The sequence below is a fragment of the Sminthopsis crassicaudata genome, chromosome 2 (assembly GCF_048593235.1).
Source record: "Sminthopsis crassicaudata isolate SCR6 chromosome 2, ASM4859323v1, whole genome shotgun sequence".
NCBI lineage: Eukaryota > Metazoa > Chordata > Mammalia > Dasyuromorphia > Dasyuridae > Sminthopsis > Sminthopsis crassicaudata.
The window spans coordinates 316,811,816-316,824,231 of NC_133618.1; the positions used below are offsets into that span (position 1 = coordinate 316,811,816).

The 12,416-nt window shown below is 38.1% G+C and overlaps 1 long non-coding RNA gene across 1 annotated transcript; it reads right to left on the reverse strand.

Annotated features, from left to right (window-relative positions):
- Window positions 1–8,339: 8,339 nt before the first annotated feature.
- LOC141553476 (uncharacterized) lies at window positions 8,340–10,484 on the reverse strand. Its single transcript, XR_012485466.1, has 3 exons — window positions 10,411–10,484; window positions 9,666–9,903; window positions 8,340–8,998 (listed from the first exon to the last, which is right to left on the reverse strand). It is a non-coding gene; the product is annotated as an uncharacterized LOC141553476 (long non-coding RNA).
- Window positions 10,485–12,416: the final 1,932 nt, after the last annotated feature.

Sequence of the window (12,416 nt, forward strand, 5' to 3'; positions counted from 1 at the left end):
CTTTTTTTGTATTTCTGTCTATTTGTTTCTTCTGGGCAAAGGGCTCCTGAAAACATTGAATCTTTATAAGTCAATCTTGATAGTTCCCATAATTCTAGGTCCTTGGGTGAATATCTAGGTGCAACTCTTTCCCACTCCACCTCCTATCTTTCAGAATTATTTTAGTTGGCTTATACTTTGGCTTTACAGAAATATTCCAAAGGTCCTATTCATAAATAGAGCAAATAACTTACCTGTGATTTCAGGGAAGTTCCTCCCTTCTCTCCAATCTATCCCTTAAGATGTTTCTCCTTCTGGAAAACTATGGGGATGAAATATTGCATATGCTGGTACTTCTATGGTCATTCCAAAAACAAAACAAAACAAAACAAAATTTGACAACAATTTTCAAAAGAATTATAAACTATTAATAATCATATAAAATATTGTTCCAAATCATTAATAATAATCAAGACAACTTTGAGATTTCACCTCACACCCAGAATATTGGCAAAGATGACAAAAGATAGGAATAATGCTGTAGGGACTGTGGGAGTATAGGCTCAATTTGGAATTATGCTAAAATACCATATACTTTGTATCAGAGATCACATGCCAAGCATATATTTCAAGGAGGTCAAAACAGAAAGCTATCTCTTGTATACACCAAAACATTCCTAGAATGATTTTTTAATGGTAACAATGAGCTGGAAATAGAGTATCTGTTGACAGGGGAATGGAATTACTGTGTCATGAGAAATGATAAATATGAAGAATTCAGAGAAATATGGCATAACTCAATTTAAAATTTTGCCAAAATGTCAAGACTATCAACTGATAGTCTTCTTCCCTAGGTTCTAAGGGATTCAAACTAACCATATTGCCACTGACCTTGAACTTGGGGAAGGGGTATGTGGGAAGGAGCAGAGCCAAACAAGCAAGGAGAAAGAGGGAGCTAGAAAAGCTGATTCAAAGCAGGAAACATAAGTGTGAAGTCATAGAGAATGGATAGGGAGGTTGCCAGCAGCTTATAATGAGTTCTGAGTAAGGGCTTTGAGATGATTCAAGCCTGAGCTATGTACTGGGTGAATCCCTGTATTGCTAATACATTTCATATCAGGAGAAAGACAGATAACACTTTTTTCTCTTTCTTTTTTTCCTTTCTTTGGAGATGTTCAAATTGGTTCTGGGTTTTATATTCACTTTAACCTCCTGATTTCTTCTAATTATCCTTGTTATTAGGCACAAAGCTCAGATTTCTACCTGATAATGAAATATAAATGCTATTAGCACTGTGTGAATTTCAGAATTCAAAGACTACTTCTCCCACCTTATACTTCTGCTGACCATGTCACTGCCTGTACAAAAACTCTCACTGACTTTTTTCTACAGAACGACAAATGGAAAGAATGCTTCAATGAAGCTTAAGGAGGTGGATAGAGAGTTTGTTGTTGTTTGGTAGATTCAACCACATCTGATTCTTTGTGAATCAGATGGAGTTTTCTTGGCAGAGATACTGGAGTGATTTGCCATTTCCTTCTTGAGCTCATTTTACAGATGAGGAAACTGAGACAAACAGAATAAAATAACTTGCCTAGGGTTACATGGCAAGTAAGTATTTGAGACCAGATTTGAATTTAGAAAGCCAACTGCTCTCTGGCTTGGCTAATATGGCCAAATATTGATAACAGTATTTTCTGTCGTAGTAAAGGACTAGAAATGAAATAAGCACCCATTGAATGGGGATGACTAAATTTACTCTATATTAATTTATGACTCTGACTTAAAGGACTGAACAACAAAAAGTTATTAAAGCTTAAAGCTGCATTAAGACTTTTGGGACACCATAAATATGTAAATATATATGCTATATTATATTTATACACACATATATACACAAAAACACTATATGTCATAAAAGTTTCTAATTTCTTGTACAGACCTTTCCCTGGTTCTTTTTTGTGTCTTGAAATGTTTGTGATTATTGATAATTATTGAAACCACAATAAAATAGATATTTTTTAAAATAAAAAAGTAAGACTGGCAGAGATGGAATAAAAATGATCTGGCTGGAACCATCTCAAACTGACTTTTGAGAGCAGGTTGTTAAATTTTTAGTGTGAGCCTTTACATCTTGGAAATAGGCAAAGTAACCAATTGGGGTTTAATTCTGTTGATTGTCTATATGTAAGAAAGTGATGGAAAAAATGTTAAGATTGCAAATTGAACTTAAAAAGTGAGTTGCATACATTTTTTTTCCATCAGAGAGCTTGTTGTGAAACATTTGTCAGTACACTAATGTCTGGAATCAAATAACTAGCATAATGGCCATAAGCAAGTCACTAAATGTCTGTGTTTCTCTCAACTCTAAAATGGAAGGACCCAAAATATCTACTTTATGAGGCTTGGGGAAACATTATGTGAGGTAATGTATGTAGTATATTTTGAAAGCCTTCAAGATGCATAAATGTGAGCTATTATTATTGTTGACTAGAATAAAATGCAAAGTGCTCAGCTTGGTGTTTTTGGTGGTCAACATGATGCCTTCCAGCCTTACTTTCCACTATTTCCCTCTATATACTCTACATTCCAGCAAAATTAGAGTCACTCCAGTCAAATTATACTGTGGGTTAAGCATTTCATCTATCTCTTTTTATACCCAAGCCATCCTTGAGCCCCTGATTTCTCCTGGTAGAATGTAAGCTACATGAAGGAAGGGACCATTATGCTTTCTTTGGTTTGTGTAAAAGGACAACTAAATGATGCAATGGATAGATTGCCAGGCCTGCAGTCAAGAAGACCTGAATTCAGATCTTACTCAGATACTGTGGGAGCCTGGGCAAGTGATTTAACTTTGTTTGCCTCTCTTTCCTCATCTGTAGAATGAGATGAAGAAGGAAAGGGCAAACAGCTCCAATGCATTTGCCAAGAAAACACCAAGTGGGGTCCCAAAGAGTCGGATATGATTGAAAAACGAATTAACAATCCCTCAATATAATGCCTGACCCATGACAGATATTTGATGATTAATGTACTTCCTTAAAAGCTTTATTTTCCTCTTCAACATAAAGAAGATCCAACTCACTTCCAGTTGATCAATGATGGACAGAAATAACTATACCCAGAGAAGGAACACTGGGAAGCAAATGTACATTGTTAGCACTACTGTCTATCTACCCAGGTTACTTATACCTTCGGAAGCTAATAATTAATGTGCAACAAGAAAATGGTATTTACACACATATATTGTATCTAGGTTATATTGTAACACATGTACAATGTATAGGATTACCTGCCATGGGGGGAGGGAGTAGAGGGAGGGAGGGGATAATTTGGAAAAATGAATTAAAAAAAAAAAAGAGATCATAAAGAGTAAAACAAACAAACAAAAAACAAAACAAAACAAAAAAAAAGCTTTATTTTCCTCAAGGAACAACTCAGATGTCGATTTCTTTGGGATACCTTCCTTGATAGTCCTAACTCTTAGGATGTTCACTCTTCAAATTACCTCATAGTTCACTTATTTTTGTGCTTGTTAGGATTTCCTCTAAATAAATAAAAACTTCCTCAGGGTAGACCTGTTTGGCTACTGTCTTGGTGTCCTCTGTGCCTACCATGGGGCAGCTGAATTAGGAAAAAGAGCCAAAAGGGACTCTCTTCACTGATGATCCCAATCTGCCTAGTTCCCATTTAAACTGGATGGGAACTGTGAGAGATCTATTAATACCAACTAGATGTGGGAGTCTCTAACTGCATGCTTTTCACAGAGATGGAATGGCTGTGGTAGAGAAGGGAATAAGCATTTTGTGCTAAACACCTTTTCCAAATATAATTTGATTCTAACAACAACCTAGAGAGTTTTAAATCTCCATTTTATCTCCATTTTACAGCTGAGGAAACTGAGGCAAACAGAAATTTAAGAGTCATATATCTAAATAAAAGGTTAAATCTGAACTCAGGTCCTCCTGACTCCGGGCCCAGCAGTAAAAGACTTACTATTTAATTTGTTGCTATGTCTCCTATACCCCTTGGCACTGTTATCTGATCTGATGGCACACCCTAAGAACCCATGGATTTTTCTATTTACCCTGACACTGAACTCTTTTATATGTGTTTTCTTCTTCAATTAATGTGAAGTCCTGGAAAACAGGAACTCTACTCTCTCTCTCTTTTTCTTCTTCCCTATTTATATTCCCAGCACTCTGCAAAGTGCTTGGCACTTAACAAATGCCTTTTCATTCATTTATTCATTTATTTTTCATTCATTCATTCATAGTATCTTGAACATCATGTAGGAGGGATTTATTAAATGTTTGTTGAGTAGAATTGTTGAATTCTTTTTACAAGCATATACTTTTTATAGGATCTGACTCTAGAAACTGAGAAATTCAACCATGGTATAGAAGACTTAATCCTTTTGTATTCACTCACCCAGAAGCAAAACCCTGTTTGTGAATGAATAGAAAACACTTAATTTGAAGAGGAAAGGCCTACAAAGAACATGCTTCACCAATCCTTGCCCATGTGCCTAATAGCCCATTTAAAACAGGCCTCATTTCGAGTCTTCCTGTATTATTAAACAGGATTCATTTTTAATGGGCCACCCTTCTGATCTACCTAAAGGAAAGCTTCAGTGCATTTAAGGACTATTACCTTGAAGGGTCCAGTACAGTTTTGGGCCTCATTACTTTTGAGCTGTCTTCCCAGGGTGCCAGCTCCTTGTCTCAGAGACGCTCCAGGGAACTTTGTCTTTGCTCTTCCACCTATGACTCCTATTTATTGACACAATTAAGAGAAAAGATTATTTCTCTTGTATTAATAACTAATTATTAATTGAAATTAAATTTTCCCTTTTTATTTCCTCATTCATAAATCAGCCCCTTGTTGGTGATAGATGAGATTGCTCAAAACCTCTGGTTACAAACTTTTATTTTTTTTTTTATTTAATAGTTTTTATTTACTAGATATATGCATGGGTAATTTTACAACATTGACAATTGCCAAACCTTTTGTTCTAATTTTCCCCTCCTCCCCCCCTCAGATGGCAGGTTGACCAATATGTTAAATATGTTAAAGTATAAATTAAATACAATATATGTATACATGGTTACAAACTTTTCAAACTGAAATAGGAGTCCTCCCAACAAGGAAAATCTAATTCAGGTGGAATTTTAACCTATCAATTTTTCATTATTCATTGACAGAGTAACGGATAGAGACATTTGTATAGAGTGAGGTAAGAGTAATCTGGTTTGAGATGGGGAATCTCTCTGTCCATGAATTACTCAACCAGGTCCTCATTATGCATCCAGGTCCTTATTAGAACAGGTGCATCTCTCCTTATAATATTCATCTCTCATTAATTGTTAACCAATCATGAGTTAATTCCCACTTCTTCCAAGTGTCAAGAGGCCTCATGAGGGATCTTTGGTTTATGAGAGAAAACCAAATAAACAACCATCCTTTTACTAGTCATTCACCAGACACAATTAATACAATGATTCATTATGCAGAAATTAGGTTTTCATACCATGCAACCCAAGAAGCCCAACCTGTCAGACCTTCCTAATCCTTAAGATGATTTTACTCCTTGACTTTAGAGAACTCCTAAGCTCTAGGTCTGTGTTCATATCCATATCGTGATTACCTATTCCCCATCCTCTGTCACCATTCCTATGGCTGGGTGCCAACTTCTAAGTATCCACTTCCCTTTTCTCTTCTACCTGTTCTCTCTACACATTCTACACTGTAGGAATGTCCTTTGTAGAGTTTGTTGAGAAGGAAATGAGAAGTTGCATAGTGGCTAGAGTGGTGACCTTAGTGAAAACCTGGGTTTGCTTTTGACACCTACACAGGCTGTGTGACATGGACAAATGACTTAACTGTCTTTGCCCTAGGCATTCTCTAAGACTACAAATAATTTTTGTTGATTAATCATTTCAGTTATGACTTTCTGACCCCATTTGGGATTTTCTTGATGAAGATACTGGAGGTTTGCCATTTCCTTCTCTAGTTCATTTTATAGATGAGGAAACTGAGGCCGACAGGGTTACTTGACTTGCTGAGGATTACACAGTAAATATCTGAGGTCATATTTGAACTCAGGCCTTCTTGAGTTCTGAAAGTTCAGGACTGGCACTGTGGCTGCCTATGTAAGTTATCACAGAGATGGAAATCTGTTCAATAAAAGGGAGTTTTAGAGGTGGCTAGGTGGCATATTGGATAGAGCACTGACTTTGGAGTCAGGAGGACCTATAATTCAACCTGACCTCAGACTCTGGGCATATTATTTAACCCTATTGCCTTAAAAATAAAAGGGAGTTTTATCATAGGATAGGGATTTTCCACCCTGATGAAATCATAGATCCAGCATATTTATAAGGGAAAAAAGAATATGAGTATTTTTTTATCTTCTAGAAGGGGAAATCTATAGAACTAAGCATGTGTGATCTGGTTCAAATCTAAAGACCCACACTTTGGGATGATGTAGCAGGGATGATCCTTATGGTCTTTGTGGTTTGGGGCTTCGCCAAAGATGATTGGTAACAGTAGAAAGAGCTGCCTACTTAGTATTCTTGGAAGAGGAGATAACATTCACTCTCCATTTTTTGGTGAAGTAAAAGTTTTGCCTTAAACTTTTGAGTGGGAGAAGAGGATTTCCTTTTTTTTTTTTTTTTACCCTCTGATAAGTATGTTGGCTACATGCACATAGCAATGTGTTGTATCCTGCTTTCTAGAGCCCTGTGTTGGGGTGTTGCATACTTTCTAGAGTCCCCAGGTTGGGGTGATTAAAAACATACCATCTTAGTGGAGGAGTGATGAGGCGAGACTCTTGAGGATGGTTAAAATATGGAGTCCATTTATTCCAAGCTCTTCCCCCTTTATATACCCTAATACCCTTATGTAACCAAAACACTGGGCATGTGCTAAGTATATACTGCACACATGGGACCACATAAACAACTTGCTGTTGTATGTAGTTTCCACCTAGTATTACTCTATTTCAATCATAACATAGGTTGTGACCGCCCCCTGACTTCTCAGGAAGGCAGTGAGCCCTTAGGGGAGATGGGGAGCCCAACCAGACATTGTCAGCAGGTTCCCTCTGGGCTGAAGGGTCTTATACCTCACCCAGAATTCCCTTATTGTCTGTGGCCCTCTACAGCGATAAAAACATATGATTGCTGGACACTTGATCTAAAGTCTTTAGTTGCCTCTATTTTGTCTTTCTCATAAAATATATGATTGAACATTGATTCTGAGAGCTAATTTTTCAGCCTTGGCAATTTTCTTGTGAGCTAGAAGAGCCCACAGTCATTGAGAACTATGGATGCTAACTGCCCAGAAGAAGATGCTTCCTAAAGCTATACCTTTCTTGGAGGAATACTCAGAGACATATAACCAATGATGTATACCTGTGTGACAAATATTTCTTATGATATGAAGGGAAGTGATGGGGGGTCACCTTTTTCCATAAAGAGACCCTTGTTACAGATTCATGAAGACTGATCAATCCTTGGAGAAGTCTGACCCCTAAGAGAAGGGATTCACATTCCTTTCTCACTCATTTATTTCACTGCCATCAAGAGCTATCCCCCAACAAAACTCTTTAAACAAAGCTTAAATAGCTCCCCAAAAGGGATTAACAGAGTCCCAAAGAAGTTACTCAGTGTATAAGGTAGTAGATATCAGGTATAGGATGGCTATTTTTTCTCCATCACAAAAGAAATGCTTTAAAAAAGATTCATAAGTCCTCTGTAATGACAAATATTTAAAGCATGAAATAACAAGGACTCCTTACCTCAGAGGACTTAGATCACAGGCCCAGATCAAATTTATAAAGGAAAAGAGAATATCCAAATTTAAAAATAATAGCCTTGGCTCAGCCAATCAAGAAGCCCCTGCAGAGCATAGTGAGCTTGAGGTATTTCACCCAGAATATTACCAATCATTTTGAAAATATTTTCCTCCTCCTCTTCAGATTATTCTCCACCCCCAAAGAATACAATCAGGTAAATATGACAGTGTTCTCACCTTAAAAATCAAAATAATTCCAGCAGACACAAAGATTACTCCCAAAATTGACCTATTAGTTATATTAGGTAAAGCCTGCTCTCCATTTTCCCCCTGCCCCAATTCAGAATGGCAAAATAATCCAGTTCTCATTTTAGAAAAGTCGAAAAGCATTTACTTAATAAACACACCAATATCTACTAAACAAAAAAATGCTTAACTATAATACAGATTCAAACCTCTTTTCAGCAAGAGTCAAAAGGAAAAAAATCAAGAAATGTTCAAAGGGAACATAATAAGCTGCATTTAAAGAGCCAAGCAACCCTTTAAATTCTGCGGAGCACCGTCTTTCTCCCACTAGGTCTAATCTGGAAGTATTGTGGACTTCAATTTTGGTATTTGTGTTATTTTTAAAGTCTCGCTGCATTCTTAAGTGCGACTTTACATCTGTCTTAGGGCCAAGAATTGTTTTCCGTGGGGCCGTGTCACCAATTTACAGTGGAAGTTGGTGGGAAAATACAATTCAATTGTTAGAAATATAATCTAGCCCAAGCTCCGGGAACACAATGTATTCAATGAAGGCTCGGGTGCTGAGCCCAGTAATTGTCATTCTCTATGCGGTGTCAGTTTCTGCAGCCCACCACCACCTTTGGCTGACAGGGGCAACAACAAGTATAGCACTAAGGAACAGTGGGGGCCTCCTCATTTAGTTCCATCTCTGTAGGGACGCTTATGTGCATCCCACATTGATGCATTCAGAGTAGGCGAGAATGACAGAGCAGCCATTATCTGTGCAGCAAGGGCCTTCGGGTGATCTTGGCTTTATAAGAATGTTAGTATTGGAAGGAGCCTTGAAAATCCAGTCTCTTTATTCTGTCGTTGAGGTAGCCAAGGCTCAGAAAGGGAACGTGACTCGCCTGGAGGTCACACAGCAAATTATTGGCCGAGCCGGAACTACATTTCTTGACTCCCAGCCTAGTACTTTTTCCGTTATGTTACACAGCTGCTGTGTGGACAAAAAGTGGAGACAATTGAAAATCAGGGGCTTTGAGAACAATGTAGCCCCAGGCACAGTTCACCTTCAGACAGAATTCAACTTGGGAGTGGGGGGAGAAAAATAAGTCAGTCTGAGGTCCTTTCTTACACCTCAGGATGTAAGAACGTTCTCAGGATGCTCAAGACTGAGAGGAAGCAAAGAGGGCTCAGGGACTGTGAGAAAGGAGGACCGATGTTGGAGCACTCACTGAGAGCAGGGAGAATAATGTAGACGCGTGTGTCCCGCTAGCTCCTGCTCTGACTCCCTGAACTTTGGGGTCCTTCCGTCGAGATTAAAACCCCTCCTCTTTCCCCTCTCTCCTTCTTCCCTTTCCTCCTTTGATTGCTCCCACTTTCCTCTTCGCAGAGAGCTGCTACAGACAAGGGGAGGAATAATAATGAAGCTGAGGATGCAGAGCTGAGGAACTGCCTGCGGGAGCAATGCTGGCTTGCTCTTCTCAGGTGTCCCAGCCCAGTGACACTGATTGGTAGGCAGGAAAGCCAAGCCTGGGGAGAGGATTAGGATGGGGGGGACTGCACAACAAAGGCCTTAGGGACTAACCAAAGGCAATGATGGGGGAGGCTCATTACTACAGACAGCTGGTTGGAAGAGCAGCTCCTCCCTTCATTGTGTTTACCTGGTGATTGTGAGCAGCTGGATGCCAGGCATTCATTTTCCAGACAGCAAGTGGCTGATTGGCAAGGGGCAATGAAGAACAGCCTGGCCTGGATCCTGTTTCCTTTGAAATCTCTCTCCCAGGGCTGGGAAGAGGGGGTAGAAAGTACAAAACTAAGGTAAAACCCTGCCACAAATTAAAGCAGAACCAGAGTTGATGCTAGGATTTTCTGCACTGGAGTCAGCACCACAAACAGCACCTAGGACAAGAAGCACCAGGAAAACCTCAATTCAAAGCAGGGACCAAACAGTAAAGACACTCCCTCGATTTCCTATATTTCCCCCCTATCCCAGGGCACTGTAAGGCTGTGGCCCTATGGAAGCTTCCTATTTTAATGAGTTATCCTGATAACTAGGTGTGAAGGTCAGACGTGTCTTTACCTTTGATATCTTAGAAGCCTGAAACATGGGGGAATAGTGTGGTAACTCATAGCAAGCAGAGAAATGTTTCTGGGGAAAGGTCTAGAAGAATCATTTTGGACCTCACTGAAAAACAACAACAATAACAAAAAGCCCAAACATTTAAAACGCTATCATCTTAGATATTAAAAGGGAACACAACTGGTGCCCAAGTTGCTCAGAAGCTATGCTGATCTCCTCATTAGAGATCTATTACCTCTATATTATCTGAAACACCATCCTTGAAAAAAACACTTCAAATATATTTGAAAAAATTTCATTTTTATATCACATTTATTTTAACCTACCTTTACTCTCACTTTTCTTTCCTCATTAAGTCACCCCTCATAACAATGAAAAAAAAAGAGAATGCTTTAAAGAGAGATTCAATAAAACTAGACACATTTAGTTTATATGCAAATTTATAACAATCCACACCCATAATAGTTCCCACCTGTTCAGAGAAGGGAGTTGTGTTTTCTCCTATCTTCTCCTGGTTAAAGTTGGTCATTTTTGTTATTGTTCTTTCTTTTTACAGTCATTTTTTTCAGTTATCGTGAATGTTATTTGCTTGGTTCTGCTGATTTCCTTTTGTATCAATTCTAAAAAAACTTCTTAATCAGTAGCCATTTTAAATTGGAACACCTTTTCTGCTTTTAGTTACCTCATCTCCCTCCTTAGTAAGTCAAAATCCTGTTGCTGGCATTTAAGATGTAACTGGGGAAAGACAAAAGTGCTTTCTAACTCCGTGCTGAAAAATACACATACATAAAATACTCATATTCAGACATGTTCTTTCCCTTTTCATATTACCATGTATTATACTTATCTGCATCTGTCTCATAATAGCAACTTAGTATAGTGGGAAATGTACTTGACTTAGAATTAGGGAAACGGGTTCAAATCCTGTTTACTGGTGTGTAAACCTGGGCATCTTCTTTAACCTAGGATTTACTCTGACAACAGCCTGGGATTTAGATACTAAATTCCTGATGTTACCATTGTAAATGGAGAAAATTCCCACTAATGGAGTTCCCTATTCTGATGAAATTGAATATTTGCATATATGTGTTGTATTTTCTCATCTTCTTCAGTATCTCTGTCATCTGCTTCTTAATGTGAGGAACTGTTTAATGTTTAGCTTTGATTCCCTATTTTCTTAATGTGCCTGGAAAAAAAAAAAAGTAGAGAAGACACAATGTGATTTTGATTCTATAGAACATACTTTCACAGGATAATGCTTTAGAGATAGAAGGTCATCAAGTTCAGCTTTTTATTTTACAGATGAAGAAAATGAAGTCTCCCAAAGTTAAACAGCTTGCCCAGGGTCAAACATCTGGGCAGGATTTAGTTAATCAGTCAGCCAATCAACAAGTGCTTTATTAAGTTACTATCTGTCAGGCACAGGGGAATACAAAAAAAGATACAACTCCTGACCTCAGGAAACTTATATTCTAATGAGGGGGATAACTGGTAGAGAGTGCAAGAGAGCTACATGTAGACTAAATAGAAGGTAATATTAGAAGGAAGGGATAGTGAGATAGTACAGCGGATAATATGCTGAGCCTGGAATTAGGAAGACTCATCATTGTGAATTCAAATCTGTCCCCAGACCGTAGTCATATGACCCTTTATCCTGTTTGTTTCAGTTTCCTCTTCTGTAAAATGATCTGGAGAAGGAGATGGCAAACCATTCCAGTATCTTTGCCAAGAAAAGCCCAAATGGGGTCACAAAAAGTTGGACCACGTTATAAACAACAAGATCAGCATTAGAAGGAAAGGCTTTAACATTTCAAAGGCCTGGGAGAAGTATTCTGTAGAAAGTTACTTTTGAGTTTCAACTTGAAGGAAGACAAGGAGACTAACTTGGCCTTAGTTGTGATATACAAATTTGCAATTTCATGGGGCACTGATTTGGATTCAGACTCCTCTTTTCCTCCAGGGTAGGATTTAAAAAAAAAAAATTTTAATAGATTTTATTTACCAGATATATGCATGGGTAATTTTACAACATTGACAATTGCCAAACCTTTTGTTCTAATTTTTCCCCTCCTCCCTCCCCCCCATGGCAGGTTGACCAATACATGTTAAATATATTAAAGTATAAATTAAATACAATATATGTATACATGACCAAACAGTTGTTTTTGCTGTACAAAAAGAATCGGACTTTGAAACAGTGTATAATTAGCCTGTGAAGGAAATAAAAAATGCAGGCAGACAAAAATGAGGGATTGGGAATTCTATGTAGTGGTTTATGGTCATCTCCCAGAGTTCTTTTGCTGGGTGTAGCTGGTTCAGTTCATTACTGCTC